The following is a 20,532-nucleotide window of genomic DNA, read 5'->3' as shown; positions in this document are numbered from 1 at the left end:
TTGGGCAGAGGAGAGAGAGAGAGGCAGAGCTCAAGTGTGAGTGTGTAAGAGTGAGTGCATACATGTATGTTGTGTGTGTGTGTGTTTCTGGGTGCATCACGAGTGAGTGAGGCTACACAAATAAATAAAATGTTTAATAGAAATCGCAATATTGTGCAACATCCATACCGCCAGACATTTTGAAACGCCACAGCCGTCTAATGCCTTATTTAAAACTTTAGATTTATTGCTCAAGTTGACGGAGCTCTCGCTCAGTCTCTTTTGAGCGCTGCCCAATCCCATACATACAAGACCCGCCCCCTGTCACTCAAGCAGGCAGTTCCTGGTGCTCGAGCTGCACTCTGCATGCACTGACTAAACAATGAGCAGTCAACTGATTTTGAAACAATAACGCAGTTTTCCACATTGCTTCTTTATAGAAATCCACGTTTCTATTTTATACTATTTGTTTGTGTAACTTTCTCTGCAAAACTCTAGTTAGTTGGTCTTAGCAAGCTGCAAATGTGCCTAGAAAACATGTTGGCCCCTTATGCTAATCACTAGCTAGCTGGCTAGCTAAATCCACTTATCTTGCTGACAAACCTTTGCTCTTATAAAAAAATTATTTAAAAAATCTGTCTATGTATCCATCTATTTAAACCCAATTAGGGTCCCCTGGGAAACACTGACCAGCAATTTGGTTCCTACTCCAACACAACCATCTCCCTTACTTCCATTGTCATGCCAAACAAAACTGCATTCCCACTGTATTCTAACCATAAAACTAGAATGATCATTCTAATTTTATGGTTCCCAAAGTTTAGCCAAGTGTAAAATATAATATATTTTTTTACAAAATATTGCTAAAACGCTATTAGATTCTACGCCTATATCGTGCATCCCCTAATCATGCGTGTCCTCAACCTGCACGTCCCCTGAGCTCTGTAATCAGATGAGCTGGCGGTATTATGGCGGTGTGAGATAAACCAGGCTGAAAGGAGAGCTAGCACAGGGATTGGGTGTACAACTCAACACGTGACGTGTGTTTATGTGTGGGCATGTGCGGGTTAGGGCCCTACTCCGCCTCAAGCCTATGAAAGCAGCGTTACGGAGTCCAGACATTAAAACGGAATTCAACAATATTACATTTATTGCTCTTAGTAGGAAATAAACTTAATCTATTGGATTTATTAGAAAAAGCATTAATTTACCCAAGTGAATCACAAGACAAAATGTGTCAGTGATTCGTATTTTCATGCAACTTTCTGAAAAGTTAGCAATGATGCTAATGATAACCTTCTGGTAGAGATGGAAAAGGCTTTCCCAAAAACCTCACTTAAATGTTAACGCCAAAGTAGCCTATGCCTACCTGGCAGAATGCTAACATGATTATTTGCGTCAATCCAGTGGCCATTTGTCTTGCAAACTCTGCAATCACATGAGCGTTACAGCAACACCGCTTAACCAAACAATGGCTCTTCCTGGTGTGCACTTGCATTACATTTCCCAGACCTCTAAAATAGTCTCCTGATGTGGTTTAAACATTGTTGTGGACTTAAAAACATTAACCTTGAATGTTCTATTTTTTTTTTTATAAAGAAGGTGTTTGGGGGTTTCCAAAAAAGTGGAAAACAGACACCTGGAAAAAATAAACCAGAATTATATCAGGCTAAAATTGGGTCCTAGTGTAAGCTTGAGTATGTGAAGAGGATAGTGTAGGCGTGTGTGTGTCACAGTACTTATTATGTAGCTTGGGTGCACGAGTGGGGAGGAGGAATGTGTCCCCGAAACTTCAACACTTCACTTCCCCCACTAGAGAATCCCCTCCTCTCTTCATTCCCCTCACTCTGCCCCACCCCCAACTTTCCTCTTTCTTTCAAGCCTCTCCACATGGTTGCTAGCATCAGCCCCACGCACTACTACCACTGACCTTTCTAGTCAATGAGCAGAGGGGAAGCAATTTCCTGCTAAACAGCAACTCTTCAAAAAGGCTACATTAGCATACTGGTAAGCGACGCAAAACACAATTCAGACACTGAATTTCACCTTCACAAACTCAAAAAGGAAAGACATCACAAAGGAAAGGAAGAGAATGATGCTCGCAAGTTGCAACACAACAAACTTGCTTTAGCAACAACCTCAGACAAAGGGAATTCAAATAAAAACTTGCTGGGCGACTCACTAGATGAAGAAAGAACAAACTGTAACAGATCTCTAAAGACAAACCACAACACAGCGGGGAGTGTTGACACACAGAGAGAGAAAGAGCGAGAGAGTGACGAAACATGATTGAGTAGGAAGCGTGCGTAATGTCACATCCGTAGTTAGCCACCAATGTGGCGGAGAGTGGAGTGGCGTGACATGCCTGGAGCTGTCAGACTTCCTGTTTATTGTGGTGAATAGACTCACACTCCACGGCCGCCATGTAGGCCTATGCAGTAACAAAGATATAGTAACAGATATTAGGGCTGTGACAGTCATGGAATTTTGGATAACGATAATTGAGCAGACAAAATTACAGCGGTCACCATAACAGTCAGAATAGCAAAACAAATGTATATTATTATTATGCATCGTTTCTCGTCTCCTGACTGCAAGTGCTGCCATAGAAGTAGAATGAATCAAACGGGAGTCCCATTTCAAGTCAATGATGGCATATTGCGAGTATACCATAGGAGCAAAGCAGGAAGTAACATTTTCTAAAACTTGCTGTGATATACTAATTCAACTCAACTGATGTTACAAAAAACACATTAGTGAATGAGCTATATCAGTTAACATAACCTGAATGACAAGTCTATATTACCATAGTCATTGCTTCACAATACCAGGCAGCCATTGCGAGCGTCCTAAGGATGTGACAAAAGAACAATTTCTTTAAACCGCCATTTTGTTATTGGTTCTCTGTTAAAACGATAAAAATGCACAAAATTACCACAATTCAGCTGCCAGCAACTGTTAGGTTGTCACAGTGCGTCCCTTTCAGATGGTCAAGCATTGCACCAGTACTACCATTGCTGTACCTCAATTCCACCTTGCAAAGTTTGCTTTTCCTTCTCATAGTAATGCCATAAAGGACTTCGCTGCTGTTGCTTGTCTTTCTCTGCCATTTTTCCAACTGGTGGAGAGACGACTCCAAAATAACTGATTACTCGACTCACAAAAAAAAGGACAAGCCATCCAGGAATTTTTGTTGTTGAGGTGACCATGTTTTCAATTGGTTTCTATGGAAATCTAGATTTGAGGCATCTGGTTGCAGTTCCTAGGGCTTCCACTAGATGACAAGTCATTAGAAATTGGTTGATGTTTTTCTTTTGACTAATTAAGAAGTATGGCTATTCAGAACGAGGGTCGAGTCTAGTGTACTGTTGTGTTTGTGGCGCGCGACCTAGCGCTCGCTCCACTTTCATTTTTATCCGCTATTGAAGACGGTTTATTCCGTCTTCAATAGCGGAATAAAGCCTTTTTGAAATCTGACACGGTGGCTGGATTAACAAGAAGTTAAGCTTTTATTTGGTGTATTGCACTTGTGATTGTATGAAAGTTAAATATTTGTAATTTAAAAAATGAATTTCGCACTCTGCAATTTCACTGGATGTTGTCGAAACGTTCCGCTAGCGGGACACCCAGCCGTAACAGGCTAACAACGATCAAGAGATGTATAGCACAATGGAATGCTGTATCTTGCAATGGTTCACAACATCAGTAAAGCAGGGCCTATCATCAATGACTTGGCTACGATATTCTACACACAACAGACTGAACACACACCCGCATCATTAGCCACTAGCCAAAAGAAAGAGCAGGCGAGCCAGTGTGAAGGACAGAAAGGAGGGGGCAAGTAGGAAGAAACGTGCACATAGGTCTGGGTAATCCATATCTCGCAAGGTCTTGTACACCTCGCAGATTCACCAAAGTAGCCTAAAGTTAGGATTTTTTTTAAATGTAAATCATACCAGAGAGGAATAGGGTATCTAGTTAGGCTACAACACAGAAAATAATCTGTTTTGTGATAACTGCACTGTGATCTAAGCTGATATATATTTACGGTCTTCATCCATAACCGTCGGTGATAAAGTACTTTTCTATCAGCTAAATTACAACATAGACTAGTAGTCTTACATCATTTGAATTATAGGCTACCCATAGTTTTTTCTTAAATCTACGCAAGTGATTGAACATTGCTTCTAAACCGTCATTTAGGCCTACAGTAGACTACGACATATTACACTACCATTACACCACTTACTCTTCATCTACAGAGTCAACCACAATTATACACCCACCATCATGCTCTTTAACTTGCCCTGTGTTGTTTATTTCAGCCACACAGTAGAAGTACAGCGAAAATGAAGCAGTAGGTAAATGGCCATAGCAATCAACAACTACACTCACAAAGTCACTTGGGCCCGCGAAGGAAACACTCAAGAAGAACGAGAGAGAAAGAGGACGATCTTCAAAATAAAATGATTGGGAAACTATTCCGTGCTTTGGCCTACATTTCACCAGATTGAGCCTTGTTATGATTTAAACGTGCCAGAATGAGAGCTGAGGGCTCCAGTGTGGCGGGCCTGTGGGCCCTGTGTTGCCGTGACAGCACTAGCCGCTTTTATCACCTCACAGCTACTGCTAAGAGCAGGAACAGGAGTTGCCCTGCTTCCTCTCTTCCTGGCCCATAAATCACCTCTCCTCCCATTAAGCAGCTCAGCTCCTCCAGCACAGTGAGAGCTCCCACAGCCTCCCTATGACATTGCACCGTGGGGGAGGAGATGAGACGGTGTATGTGCGTGGGGAGGAGTGTGTGTATCCATGTGCGTGTGTGCAGGGTGGTGAGAAGGGGTGGTGTGTGTGTGTAGGGAAGTAGGATAGTGGGGGGGGTGAGCGAGGTGCGCAGCAGGGCCATGCCAAAAGCTGCAAATTTGAATCCCTGTGATCAGATTTGGCGTCTAAGCCAGAGGGCTGACCGTTCACCTAATTCCCTCTAGAGTGACAGATGTGGCTCAGTGCCAGGGCCTTCTCTACATCTCTCCCTTCCTCTGGCTCTCTCTGGTAGGAGGGCTACGCCCGGGTGTGTGTGTGTGTGTCTGAGAGGGAGGGGCTTAGGTGTGTTAGTGAGAGGGAGTGGAGTGGGAGAGAGAACAAGCTATAGGAAGAGTAGAAGACAGAGCAAGCGAGAGGTGGAGTGGGAGAGAGTTCAATCCGCAGGCTGGGTGCCGACCAATGTGTGTTTGGTGACGTGCGAGTGTGCGGTTAGGCATGCCCTGATGCAGGAGAGACAACGAGTTACCTGCCCGTACAAACAGAGCCAGACCACCACAGCCATCCTTCAATATCAGACCTGCACATTCCCACCACCACTTGCTCTTTCTTGGGGTTAGACTACGTGTTGTCGACTCATCACTAGAGATGTGATTTTTTTTAAATAAATTCTTAACGTTTAAACACCTTTTTTTGCGGTTTTCTGTTAAAACGATAAGAAAAATGCATAGAATTCCACGTGAATTCACAATGCAGCTGCACTAATGCCAGCGACAGTTTGGGCCTCACGGTGTGTCCCTTTCAGATGGTTAACATGCAGACTAGACCGGGCACGCGCCTGCATGTTGATTTTGTCCATCCATACCAGACGCGATGAGCACACATTGGTTGAAATATCAAAACAAACTATTCAATTTGGGGACAGGTAAAGAAGAAAAAAAAAAAAATTCATAGACATTAAACTAGCTAGCTTTTGCTAGCTTATTTGTCCTGGGATATAAACTTGTTGTTTTACCTGAACTGCAAAAGGTTCTTTTTTCTGAATCTTTGTAGAATGTTTACCCATTTTGAGTCACAAAATCAGGTGTACTCTAATCCAACAATTAATACACAGATAGAAGGGGAAACCTAGTTAGTTTCTAGTAATCTTTCCTCAATAGAAAAATAGTAAAAATAAGAGCCCTGGAATGAGTAGGCGTCCAAACTTTTGATTGGTACTCTGTCATTTTTGGTTTGGACATTTACAAGCAAATCTGAAAGAGAGACATTGTGCAAATGAACAAAGTTAAGACGCATGCTTGTCTGAAGGCAGAACAGTACAGGCTTTGGAGCAGCATGTGTACATGCTGTGTCTGTGTGGAGTCGAGTCAGTAGGGCAACGGTCCGCATGCACTGCGCAGAGAAGATGGGGAAGGAGCAGACGGGTCAAGAACTGAGAGGAGAAAAAACGCAATGAAATCAAAAGATCGCAGTGGCAGCTGTACAGAAAACTCATCCAAAAGGGCTATGACTTTTCAAACAAATGTAACATAATGGTGCCCCGTCACCTCATTAATTCAGCCACTTCGATAACAAGCAAGTTAAACTTAGGGGTTGCTATAACGCAGAATGCCATGCAAGAAAAATAAAAACCGCAACAGACCTAAAATGCTTCTTATTGTAATTTCTGCTCAGTTTGACGATTTCTGTGCTTCAGTTGCACTTCACTTGGAGGACAATTGACAAACGGGCATTCTATCAGCAGTCAACACTCGGACTGGTGTGTACCTACTTTTTTCAGGTACTTTTCCTCGGTGTAGCCAGTCCGCTTTTCTCCAGTATAATGCAAGATTAACTTCAAGCAAAACATAAGGAAATGTAGCTGGTTACATTCTTTCTATGATAAACATTACAAATGATATCCATGCATCGTTTTGCAAAAATACCTTACTTTTTCACTTGTGGCTGCCAGACAAATAGCGTTGCACTTCTGTTGTCATCTGATGAAAATGAATCAATTTTCTGCACTAATGTATTTTCTGTGACGGGAAACTATAGTTGCATGTCCCTGATCACTACTGTTTTTTTTTTGTTTTTTTTAAATAAACACTTGACTTTCAATACAAACTGCACACCCCTTCTCAATACACAACTGGAATCACCTGCTCCCGCTTTGTCCTATTGTTCTAATTACAAACACGACTGGCTCAACTTTTCTGGGGAACTACAGTAAGCTTCCTAATGTAAAATAATGTGACAGGTGAAATGAAGAATGCAATCTGCTTTATCTTCTAACGTATTTTTCAAGTTGACTGCTGGTTTTTACTTAAGTAGCTGCAAATACTTTTTTTTAAACTAGTTAACCTGTTTGGGATAGGGGGCAGCATTTTCACTTTTGCATGAAATGCGTGCCCAGAGTAAACTGCCTGCTACTCTGTCCCAGATGCTAATATATGCATATTATTAGTAGTATTGGATAAAAAACATCTGAGGTTTGTAGTTTTTCAAAGCTTGGCCTACCGAATACAGTGTCTATGGGTTAAGTTGCACTTCCTAAGGCTTCCACTAGATGTAAACCGTCTTTAGAAACTTGTTTCAGGCTTCTGCTATAAAGGAGGGGGGCATGGGAGCTAAATGAGTCTGGTTCTGGCAGAGTCTCTCAGGCTCTGACGCGCGCTCCCGACAGAGTTAGCTCTCGTTCCAGTGCTTTGCTACAGACAATGGAATTATCCGGTTGGAACATTATTGATGATTTGATTTGATTTGATTTATGTTAAAAACATCCTGAAGATTGATTCCATACATCGTTTGATATGTTTCTACGACCTGTAACGGAACTGAGTTTTTGTTTGGACGTAGTGCTCATGAAGATGGATTACTGGGCTGAATACGCTAACAACTAGTGGCTATTTGGACATAAATGGACTTTTTGAAACAAATCAGTCATTTATTGTCGAACTGGGATTCCTGGGAGTGTATTCTGATGAAGATTTTTAGGTTTGATCAAAGGTAAGTGAATATTTATCATGTTATTTCTAACTTCTGTTGACTCCAACATGGCAGATATTTCTTTGGCTGGATTGGGCTCTGGGCACCGTACTCAGATTCTGCTTTTTCCGTATTTTTTTTAAAAATCTGACACAGCGGTTGCATTAAGGAGAAGTCCATCTTTAATTCTGTGAATAACACTTGTATCTTTCATCAATGTTTATTATGAGTATTTCTGGGGCTATCTGCAAAATCACCGGATGTTTTGGAATCAAAACATTACTGCACGTAACGCGCCAATGTAAACTGAGATTTTTGGGTATAAATATGCACATTATCGAACAAAACATATATGTATTGTGTAACATGATGTCCTATGAGAGTCATCTGATGAAGCTCAAAGGTTAGTGATTCATTTTATCTATATTTCTGCTTTTTGTGACTCCCATCTCTGGCTGGGAAAATGGCTGTGTGTTTTTTTGACTTGGCTCTGAACTAACATAATCATATGTTGTGCTTTCGCTGTAAAGCCTTTTTGAAATCGAACATGATGGGTAGATTAACAAGATGTTTATCTTTCATTTGCTGTATTGGACTTGTTAATGTTTCAGCGCAATGCTGTCGAGGGGTTCCGCTAGCGGAACGCCTGCGCTAGAAAGGTTAACGGTATTGAAAAACCAACCTGTGGCTATTTCCAAATACCCCCGTATACGGTATACCACCCAAGCCTTCAACAAAACACTTGCATCTTTCACAGCGAGCTAGTGAGGAACGAAAGGGATGGGCACAGTATAGGCGGTTGGCCACAAAGACAGAGCCGTGCACTAGGCTTATCTATTGGCAATCAAAAGCATTCTCTCGCAAAGGAATGATGTATCTTGCAATTTTTTGGGCTTGCAAGGTGTCGCAAATTCAGTAATCATCAATGAATAGGCTAAGACAGAGATGAGCAAGATTCAACACTTTGCTCTGACAGTACATGCGCAAGTGCAGAAGTTCACAGCGTGGTAGCCAGGGCACCAAAACAGTGGAGAATTTTTGCCTCGAGCTTCACTCTTAGGGTCTTTACAGGTAAACTTTTTGCAAAAATAGCCTCGGCTACACATATACGTTAATGCAAACATTTCGACCACGCACACATGCCCGACAGTTGCTAGCCTCTAAGCAGGGCAGTGTAAACAGAATGGTCTCGTTTAACCACACACAGAAAAGTGTATGAAAAAGATAGAATTGAGTACCTTGAAATAGTAACATCCTGTTACATACTTTTAAATCTCAAGTCAAGGTGTTTGCTTGACTGCACTGAGCCACCAATTTTCTTTTACCTCATAATGACTGTTGATATAGATCAAACTAAGCCTGTTTTTTTCTAATGTAACTCTAATGCGGTAGCTAGTGTAAGCCTTAGAGCGCTTATCTAGCTATGATTCAACTAAAGATTAGAATTCGGCTATAGCCAGCACATACTTGATGCAGAAATTACATTTCGTTGAGCTAGCATGCTAACGTTAAATAGCTGTGTAGCCTATATAATAAGGACACTGATAATGTTACTGTACTTTTACATTTGTATATCATTATTGATATGCTAACATTACTTGATCATGAAGCATGTTAGCTAGCTGGAGTTAGCTGTGTATTGTCAGCTAATTTAATGTGTACAGACGAGAAAATAAACTAATTGACTGCACATGGTTGTGGATTGTTGCATTACTGATGAGTAATATGGTTTGGTTGCATTACTCCACATTGTAATATGTTTAGGAAGAAAGGTTGCTCGGATTGTTAAATAATTTGTGCTTACTTGCTAGTGTCAACTGTGAAATTTATGGTTAATTTGAGCTGCGGACAAAGAATTTAGTGTTACCCGCCACAACGAAAGTTAAGGCAATGATGTAATGTGAATTGAAAAGTAGAAATCTCTTTGGCCACTCTGCTCCTCAGACGCCATCTCTCGTAGTGGGAATAGGGAGGAAATTGACCCACTATGCCGTTTACCTTGCACCTACTTCCTATGGCTGAGTCAATATTTAAATTACACTATTTTCCCAGGCCTTTATATCCTATCGTCTAGTTAGGCTATAACAGAAAATGGTTTGTGATAACCGCACATTGATTAATTTTGTGGGAAAATAATAAAATTTATTTTTGATTAAGGATTTTCCCTTGTGGTTAAGATCCCAATTTCGTTTAAATGCTCACACCCATACTCAGGACTAATTTTATTTTTTTACACTAGAACATCCAAACCATAACTGCTAGTCGACAGCTCTGTGTCAGTAACTACCATTGCACGCGAAACTCGAGTTACAAAATGGACTGTAGCAAGCTGAATAGCAACAGAATAGAGGGACTAATTATTTCCCCCCCTACTCTCTTGATGGTTGAAAATGACACTTTTTTCCAGGAAATCCCCAAAACGTAAACAGGAGGCATTTCCTGTGGGCCACATACTAGGCCTGGTTGGGAGGCCATGTCACATACAACAACAATACCATTTTTACTTTATCACCAACAGTCAATGGATCATAATAATTGCCTTTCATTAGAAATACTATCAGAACATAGCCTGGCACATGGATGGTAGGCAGACCGTGTGGGGGAGGGAAGTTGTAAAGTTGATTGTGTCAGATTGCGTGACCATAGGTCTTTCATAAGAGGTACTCTGCTGTTCTGGTTTGAAGGCTGGCTCTCCCAACTGCTCTGCTGCTATTGACAAGAGCACCAGAGTGAAACACACAGACAAGCTTATAGGGGGAGGACTTAAATTCAAATCAGAAAAAACAGACACAAGTATCAATCTGCACCGTATCATGGTTGGAAACTTCCGGAATTATTGTTTGTTTCATATGCAAAAGGTTTGATTCAAGTCAGAACAGATTAGTGAAGACAGAAGTTTCCAAAATGATCTTGTCCACACCTTTCAACCAAGCCAAAATAAACTATCGGAGCACTCCCAAGAAATTCTCTTTCGACACGGGAGCAAATGGGAGCAAATTTCTGCCACTTAATTTCACAAGACTACAGAAGCAGCAAGCCTACATCACAAACATCCTAAGTTAATAACGGCTTATGGTCTTTATCTTTAATGATAACACAAATTAGGTCAAATGTGAGAGTAGTAAGCAAGCTTAACTAAGAGAATAGTTTCACTTCAGGGTGTCTGAACTAGTTGTTAGAGGGGCTGTGTCCTCAAGGAATCATCATGCTACAAGAAGAACGCCTGGTCCAAGTTCGTTGGCTACTGCCTGAACCTCTGCGTGGCTAGACTTATGCTTATCGAATATGACACTAAGTCATTTTCACTTGACACGTTGAAAAGATAACCTGCAAAAACAATTTGAAGACAAGTGTAACCTCACGGATCAGTTAGAAGACAAATTACTTCTGAAGTGTCCTAACCAAACTGTATACATTTCAAGACGAATTGTCGTAATCAACCGTCTGCGCTTTTCTTTGTAGATTCAAAGCAGAGTGAAGTTCAATTGAATAAACACTGCCAGTCTAACTTCCAAAAGCTAACACTTACTCCAAAACCAAAAGTTATGGCCACAGGTCTTATTTTGGACATATGAAATTACTCATAATATGAATAAAAGGACCTACAGAGCTCTTAATTTCTGGGTCCCACTAATCCAGGGCTATGTGATTCAGCAGTGGCCTTAAGAGCCTTGTGGACTGCCATCATATGGTAGAACCACCTGTGGTGTCTCCCTCCCTGAGCCCTAGCCCCAGAGTACAGGCAGTGCATCAGGTCCCAGCAAGGGGCTAGCTCTCCAGAGGCACACCACCAGCATTCCTTTTATCTGCCCTACCCCCTCCATACCTAACCCACTGAAAACTCCCTCCCTCCACCTACCCCACAAGAGGCATGCGCCTGAGCATAATTTATACCTCTGCTCCACTGGGGGGGGGGGGGAGTGTGAGCATGCTGATGGGCATGTGCAGACGGGGAAGAGGGTATGGATGTGTGTTGTGAGTAGCTAACTGCACAAAGACACTGTTTGAATGTGACTGATGTGAGCAGTGGGGCGATTGAGTAGGGAGGCGGGGGGGGGGGGGGGGGGGCCTGAGGGGCAAGCAATATGCTTGGGCTGGGATTTGAGTGAGGGGGCAGGGGGGGCTATAGGAATCTGGTTGTTTTACGCACGGCTGCCTTGTTAATGGACTTTTTTCTTTACAGCAGGGAGGGGGAAAACAGGAAGGAGTTCTGTTTATGCACTCTGCTCTCTGCGTTAAACACGTGGGCTTAATATCTCCCCCCTCCAAAAAAACGCTGTCCAAATCAGAGGCCTTTTGTGGTCAAATGTGGGGCAAAGGAGGAGTAAGAGCGGTTGTATGTGTGTACATGTGAAAGGTAGAAACAGTCGCATGGGGAATAGAAGAGGTTGTCAGTGATATATTCAGCAGAACTTTGACCTTGACCCCAAGGAAACAGCACCACAACGCCTTCCTCTGTGGCACTCATCTGACTGGCTGCCCAACAGCCGAGGTACCTGCTGCAGGGTCAGCCGGGGTAAAAGCCCCCTTTGTGTCAGCCCGTTGCAGGCCTGGGGCAAGAGGGGGAGAAAGAGGAGTTTTAACTTCCTGTCAAGGATGTCTGGCCCAGGAGAAGAAAAACATAGAAAGTTGGGGAAGAAGAAAGAGAAAAGTAGGGTTGGGCAGAATGCAGGTTCAAATACAGTCATACCATTTCTGTCCCTTACAAAAATGAATTTGTTGCAGCAATCTCCCTGCAAATTTGTGGCAAATTTGCTTCCAACTAAATAGTGTGCCACAAAATGTTGCCAGAAGTTTGCAAATGTTTGCCACTAGTGGTGAATCTGTGGCAACAATATTTATTGCCACTAGAGGCAAACCGTTTACCAGAAGTCGTTTCTGGTGAACACGTGACTTCCAAGACCAATCAGGGGAATTAGAAAAATCTGTTGGGAAATGGAAACCAAGCCATCTAGTTAGCTACCTACCAAAGTTGTCCAGTGAGTGTCTAACTTATTAAATCTTCCTAATAAAAACTGTATAATTGTGTTTGCTAACTAGGCATCAATTAACTAACTCATGTTATAGAGTGAACAATTTGGTTGATATCAGTTTCAATCTGTCAGCGCCACTGACTGACTAGCGCCTAGCTAGCTAGTGCATAGCTATCTGGCGTTAGCCATCATATAATTGCACAACTGTGATGGCAGTTGGAAGAGGCTGTACTAGGAAGAGGATGGATCAACACACTGGAAAGATGGTGGTGCACTCCCTCATAACACTTTGAGTGATAAATAGCTGTACTACAGCGGAGTTTTGTTTGCAAACCTAGGATCATGTGCAATTACAGGTTATTCGTATCTAACAAAATAGGCTAGATCATACTAAGTTTGTTCCAATAAAATGTTATAGTTGTGTTGAGATGAGATTTGAGCAACTAACTGGTGCCACAAATAACATGTGCAATGCTAGTCTTAATATGGTACATTTGACAGTTTACAAGACAAACAGTTCAAACACCCAAAACCTCCATTTATCCCTCAGTTTTCCAAGAATCAATTGCAGGAAACTCGGGGCCTCCCAGAGGAGCTAAATAATTTCCCAGAGAGACGACTGACCCGACCATGCTGAAAGGTATTCAGACAGTCAGCGGCTGGGTGGGAGGTGGTTGGCTAGACTTACCCATGCGCAGGAGAAGGCTGGAAGGCCGGAGCCTCCAGCCAGGGTTACTGGTTTTAAGGCACTCCCTCAGGGCAGATGATTTCTGTCAGTGTCTGTCCTGATGCACTTCTGACAGAATGAAGGCCTACACATTGTTCCCAACACCCTGATCAACAGTCAGGTATTTTCATCATGTAAAATGGTTAAGGTTGGGATCAGGGTTCGGGGTAAACTGACCCCAGATCTGTGGTTAAGGGTGTGAGGGACAGGAAGAGGATTACCCTGGGCCAGGAAGGGGGGGGGGGGGGTGCCTCACTTCCTCTTCCACTGCTAGTCTGTGTACACTGTAGAAGGCTGCATTCACTTCCCACTCCAGTGGTGGGACTCAATTGTCATGAACTGTGCATCCTTTTCTGCTGCTGCACTGATAGCACTGGACAGGTGAAAGCGATCCCTTGTTGGTCTTCTGCCGTATTGCTTTCACCCATCATTTCAAATTGATGAAGGAAGGACCTACTTAGACTAAGTCTATAAAAGGTCTGTAAATCTCCTCTAGGCTATATTGAGATTCATTATCTCTCAGATCTTAACACTTAACCACTATACTGAATCTCGGCTGTGACTGTGCCGTTGTTTGAATGAGGGGATAGTATTGTTGCCTGGCTACCCAAACGCCTTGCTCCGGCCAAACGCTATGCTACGTCACGCACTTTAGTTTTTTCTCCACAATGGGTCTGGATCCGAGTCCCTCCGACAATTTCAAGAACGCAAGCGCATTCTAACCATTCTGATTGGTCCCAGAGCCAGAACACAGGTGGGTAAAGCTGCGTTTGGAAAATGGGTCATTGGCTTTGATACTCTGGTTAGAGATGATCCAATCACTTATGACTTTGTTTTGTACAACACCCCTAATTTTAACATCGCCACACAGATGACAAGGATGGCAGTCTCTGAAGTATGCTGTGAACAGAGCAGCCGAATAATTCCGGTTGATTGGTCAGGCAAATGGCAATTCAATGAATGAATGGATAGACAGAGCGGGAAAAGCCTCTTCTTCAGCCATAATAACTAGTTGGAGCGACTGCTGTATGAAAATGAGCCATCTAGAAATACATAGTCGACAAAGCTTCCTCGCATGAGCCATACAATGATGATTAGAGTGAATAACAATGCATCTTATCAGCTGTGGCCAATCTATAATATGTTCTGTTTAGAAGAAAGGAACTGTGACACACAAACAAGGCTTAGGGGCTGGCTAGTCTACACTTCAGATAGAAGCAGCATCTCAAATATTCCCGTCAAGAAGAGTGGTTCATAAGGCCAGGACTACGGGAGGTAGAAAGGTGGTGTAAGAGAGGGATGGAGGGAGGGACAGCGGGGGCTGCTTTTACAGGCACAACAGGCCACCACAACACTTCTGCGAACCCCGGACCTGGAGAGGAGCGGCAGAGAGGAGCAGAGCGGCGGGGCGCGAGGGACATGACAGAACTATGCTCAACTTCTTCCACTGAGAGGAGCAACAACTGCCACATAACTTAACAAAATGGCAGCCATAACAATAAGTGGTCAGATCAGATCCACACAGACAGTGCCCATTGTATTCATACAAGGGCTCAGTTGGGATTGAGAGTACCTCTGACACTGGGGATCAGATGAGAATGCCGAGACAGGATTAGGACTGCAGTTCCAGGTCAAGGTGTTAGCCAATAGGAGCAAGGCAGGAAAGAAAGATGGGCCTACACAGGTGTGTTTCTGACACACATTAAACTCAATAAATCTTGGTTTGAATCTGAATGAAACTACATTAGGTCTACATTTTGAGATTTGTGTGCCACTCAAACTGCTGTGGCAACAATCAGACTGATTTAGTGGATATGGAGGAGAATGAAGAACCTTTCCTTTTACACGTTGGCTTATATATGAAATGATACCCATTTATTTCCCCACAAATCTGCCAAAATACCGTTATTGACTCCTTTCAAGTGAGAACTTTTCTAAGGATAGCGTGCCAGCTAACTGCCTCTTCAAACAGTGCCTCTGAGCAACTTAAATTGTCATAACAGTACTTTACCAATTAAGTCCCAGTAGTAGTTTGAATAATATATAATAACATATGGCAGGGATCATCAACTAGATTTAGCAGTGGGCCCTTTTTTTCTTGAGCGGATGGTCGGAACATAATTACAAATAATTTGCTGACAGCAAATTTACCGCAAGAAGCACAAACAGATATATTTGACGAAAACATTTTCTAACCTTGCTTACATGTGTACAAGATCACATGTGAATATATTATGCACTGGAAAACTTGGGAACAGATTCCCTAAATTAAATTCACTTGGAGCTGATGTTATGGTGTTGTTACAGTCCAACAATGAAATTTAAAAACAAACGTGTTTTTTTGGGCTCCGAAAACTTTGGCCCACAGGCCACCAGTTGGGGAACCCCGATATATGCATTTAACATTCTCTCATACAAACTGAATTACAGTGCATACGTTTTACATATGGTGGTCCTGGGAATCGAACCTACTAAACTGGCGTTACCAGCACCATGCTCTACCAACTGAGCAACAAAGGACCACTGTGCAACTGAAACCAGAAGTTAATGTAACAGTATTGCTTCCGTCCCTCTCCTTGTCCCCACCTGGGCTCGAACCAGTTACCCTCTGAACACAACTGCATCCCATTAAGCATTGTTACCCATCCCTCCACAACTGCCACAGCCCTAGATTGAAAACGCAACTAGTGCGCAGCGCTAATTAGCTAGCCTTTTCACACCGGTTACATAAAGACGCATTGGACGGGCCACAGCTTCCCAGCATGCATTGCTCTACTCATCAAATTGGGGTGACGGAAACAATGCTAATTTTTACAACAGAAAAAAATATGTCACTGTACACAAGGCCCCGGAGTGTTCATTGTCAATGGGGCAACTGTCTTAAATGGTCAAAATGGCTACATCGAATTTGTCTTTCTCTCAACTATCTCCCACCTTGCATTTTAAGTTTAGTTTCTCGAGGCTGGCCTTTAGGGATCCACGGTGTATGCTGGTTAGGGTCCTGTAGTTACATATGCGGCTAAGATCTGTGACTGGGCTTTGCATCTTAAAATAACAAAAACATGATTGGGATTTAAGAGCATTGTTTATACACATGCATGGGACTTCTAGGCTTCAAATCTGATTTTGAATACTTCTTGTCAAACCACAGGTTCCAGACAAAAGAGAGACGAACCTGCATAATATCACTCAAATGTTCTCATTTGAAATGTTTTCGGTATACATTTAAAATAAAAAGCTAATAAACTGCTTTATGACAAAGTATTTGCAAAAACAGTTGACTAGTAGTGGGGTATAAAGAAAACTTTACTCCATAGCCAAAAACTTTTGTTCAACAGAACCCCACCCCTTCATAAAGTCAACGCAGCTATATAAGTCAGTCGGAAAGCAGTACCTCAACAACCACAAGAAAATGCAGACTATGGTAGAAGCCACAATACTGGATAACATCTGTCCCGCCCGCCATACCCGGGGCCTCTTATCTGTTGGCGGACATACATTAGAAGCTGCCATCTTAGGTTAGAGACTCCGCAAAAGGTGGGGGTAGTACTTCGGTGATCTTTCAAGGGATTCTCGATTATCAATTAACGTAGCTTGTTCGTTCAACAAAACAACGTTATTTGCTATGCGAATAGTTTTCGTTAAATATGTATTCGTTCTTGTTCTATTATAAAGGGTTGAAAGTAGTCACTGGCAACACGCATTATGCGAACTATAGTTGACTGATTACAACATAATGGAGCAACACGGTCTGGAAATTTTTGGAAAAGAATGTCAGCTTGTATTTAGAAATTCAGCCACCCACAATACAGCAGCAGGTGTTTTAAAATCGAAAAACGCTGGATGAACAGAGGGTAACAAGTTAAGAAAGTTCCCCATAATACTGTAGCTACACATCTCTTGATAAACAAGCCTTCTTATCAAACTTTAAAACGCGGAAACGCATGCAACAAACTGCAACCGGTTTGCTTGCTGTTGAACAAAGTGGCATTCGCCATCAAAGTAGCCCATTAGCACATTATTAGCCTTTGGGCTAGCAGCAAGACAATGAGGGCTTTGATACAGTGGTCAAATGTCGGCTACAAGCGCAACTTCACTATAAGCAATGGGCCACCAACTAGCTAGCAGCAGGCTAATTAAGCTACATTATTAAGCACGTTTTGGACGGAAACGCAACGCTAACCTCGGGTTATTCCCTTCAAAATACGAAATTCTCTCGAACCATCGAAGCTCTAACTCAGTGTTTTGATTAAAGCCCATGTACTTTAACAATTATATGGATATATCAGGGCGAAAAGATAGAAGGCTAACTAAACAGGGATGACCGTCTGGCCTCAAGCAACCCCCTGTCCATCGTCCTATAAAACACTACGGACAGGCTACTTTTCACCCCGTCGTTATCAAGTTAAATCACATGTGAATAGACTTAATTTATGAAATACAAGTTGAACTTTAGTCACAAAATCCGATTGTGTGTTTGCAATAAGAAATTGCATATTTGTCACAGTGCATCCAGGGGATCCCTCGCGCTAGCAATCTATACTAAGGTTACTCACTCATTCATCTCGGCCACTGACTCACCTCTACGTTCGAGCCACCTCGTGTCTCACTAGCTAGCTCAACACACAATTAGCTAACCCAAGCTAACGAACACTCACTCTTGCCTATTGTATTACAAAGAAAAAAGTCACAATTCAACATTTCTAAAGTCAAGTTGTTCACATTTGTCTGTGCTTACTGAGAGAGCTCACCGTGTTGGCTAATATTCTTCACTTGATGAAAAAACTCAGGACTCACTCCGCTCAGTGCAGCGGGTTACGAGCTAAACTTGCTAACTGTAGTTAGCATTTTAACATGGTAATTTACGGACGTTCAATGACTTGTAAATGAGAGAGGGGGAACACAATTCCCTTTTCAGAATAAGTTTTCCACGAAGTTGTTTGCTAAATAGACGTCCCAGCTACCATACCAACTTCCATGGTAGATTAAAAGTCGATTGTAAGTGAGATCTAGCTTTCAAACATTACTATAAATTGGTTATTTACAGGTAAGAGTAACACACAACTAGCTCATTTACCATGTGAACAAACTGAACTGAGGGAGTACGGAATCCAACCATTTAAAAAGAGCATTGCTCGCTTACCCAACAAGCTTGGTCAGTTCAGGGTTTCGCAAATTAACTCCCGTAGTAGCTATCTCCAGTAAATTCCTTTCTGGTCCGTTTATAAATAAATTCAAGTTATTTTATAATGTTCGGCGTGTCGTTATCCCTTCCTCACCGACTCTGCCTCTCTCCTTTGTGTTAATTTCACTCAAATCGAGTTTAATCCGATCGATCCCGGCGGTCGCGTTCTCGAGTCCTCTCCTCCAGACATTCGCTCACCTTCTACGGGTAGGGGGCGCGTTCATGGCTCCAATGGATAAACATGCGTGCGCGTGATGACCCTACTGGGCTGTGACGAATGTGCGCTTTATTATTCATTTATTGTAGACGCTATTAAATATATATCTTTTCATTTCTTATTTCGGCGTATGGTTGTAGGAGTTATTCATACATTTAGTGGTAATTTTGTAAATCAGTTTCCCTGTGTACAGATGCTAATAAAAGCGTGGCATAGCAGAGTTGTGTAACAGAGTAAGAAAACCTGTGTCGTGGATTCAAGTTGCTTCTCAAATGATAAACCCTATCACTTTTCAGGGGATAATAAAATCTATATATAGAGAAATATATATATTTTTTCATATGTTTCAACCTGAAATGATGGACCTGTAAAAGCTCAACACGAGTTTAAGACAAGCGTTCTCAAATTAAATGGATCTGTACCACCTGCAATGAGTGGATGTTTTTTTATTTGTGTATGGTGCATCAATTCGACCCCGAGAATTGAGTTTCCTAATTCCATGTCAACTGCAGATTAATAATTATGATAATTAGAGATGGACACCATACACATTTACGATTCATATTTACATATTTGCTCTTCTACGGAGGGAGCATATTATTCTACTTGGTCCCTTGGGCACGTGCAAGGCCAACCCGAGGCCCTGTGGTTTTCAGAGTAGTTTCAGACCTTTTTTTACCACAGTAAAAAGCTAAACATGTGCAACCAATTGCGATAGAAATATATCAAGATTAAGAAATACGCCTTTCACACAATCACACTTTTGTGAGGGTCTCTTCCTTGATGCATTGCACACTACCTTACATACGAATCATCAGGCAAGTAACCCGGATGTCCCTTGCGCGGCCATTCATTTGCTTATCATAACAATCTGCCCCACAAGACTTGTGTATTTGAAGGCGCACGCACTCCCTTTCTGTATGCCCAATGTCCTCTCAAATCCACTGTTTATTTTACTTATGCTTGTAAATATTCCAATGGATCAGTTATACATTTCGAAGTTTTTTGCACAGCATTTAATAGAGTTTGTCTTTAAAAATACATGTAGTTTGTGCTTGTGGGTATAATTTGCCTGTGAGAAGGCCATCTTGATTTCACATCTACTGTGAAGGTCACTACTCTAATTGCATTCACTAAAATCAAACTTTCATTTTCGAAATGGTTCATAAAATTAATGCAGGCATACTACCTCTACCTTTTCAGACGGTTCACTAATCTGTTCAACACAAGCTTTTCACATTTCATTCCTTTACTGCTTTGAAAAGTAGGTCATGAGATGTGTTCACCTTTAACATCAAACTGTCGCTGTGCATGACCACCAACAAAAGCCCATTTCAAATTACACCCAAATGTTGGCCGATATAATGGGGACGAATAAAACAAATATCTCATGAACTGTCTCTATTGCTGACTGCAATCCATTCCCACCTGAAACTAATTTGCTGTACTGTAAGCCTATTTGAGAAACACCCGGTGCAATGTTACTTTCAGATTGGTGGTGAAATAAGATGTATTTTCAGTAAGTAATGTTTAAATATTCATTAATAACCACATAGGAGGCCAAGAAATGAAATCACACATTTGATATGAAAATTTTAGAATTTTACCCGATTGGTTGCCTATACCTGAGAAATATGCAATGTAGAGCAGAGAAGTGTGTTGTAAAACCAGTTGAATTGGTACTGGCTGCATGTGGCCCCCCTTTAGTTCATGTTGATATTAGGGA

At 42.0% G+C, this 20,532-nt stretch overlaps 1 protein-coding gene across 2 annotated transcripts in view; it reads right to left on the bottom strand.

The window, feature by feature from the left end:
• Positions 1-18,804, bottom strand: part of chd7 (chromodomain helicase DNA binding protein 7) — an 83,480-nt gene extending 64,676 nt beyond the window's left edge. The window contains exon 1 of one of the 2 annotated variants that reach the window (XM_071362218.1): positions 18,548-18,804. The gene's annotated coding sequence lies outside the window, so the exon portion shown is untranslated. The remainder of the gene's footprint in view (positions 1-18,547) is intronic. The other variant, XM_071362217.1, reaches the window with a different exon arrangement.
• Between the last annotated feature and the right edge of the window lie 1,728 nt (positions 18,805-20,532).

Source organism: Salvelinus alpinus, chromosome 23, assembly GCF_045679555.1.
Source record: "Salvelinus alpinus chromosome 23, SLU_Salpinus.1, whole genome shotgun sequence".
Classification (NCBI taxonomy): Eukaryota; Metazoa; Chordata; class Actinopteri; order Salmoniformes; family Salmonidae; genus Salvelinus; species Salvelinus alpinus.
Note: the sequence above shows the minus strand (reverse complement) of the source record. Positions and strands in the feature narration are given on the sequence as shown.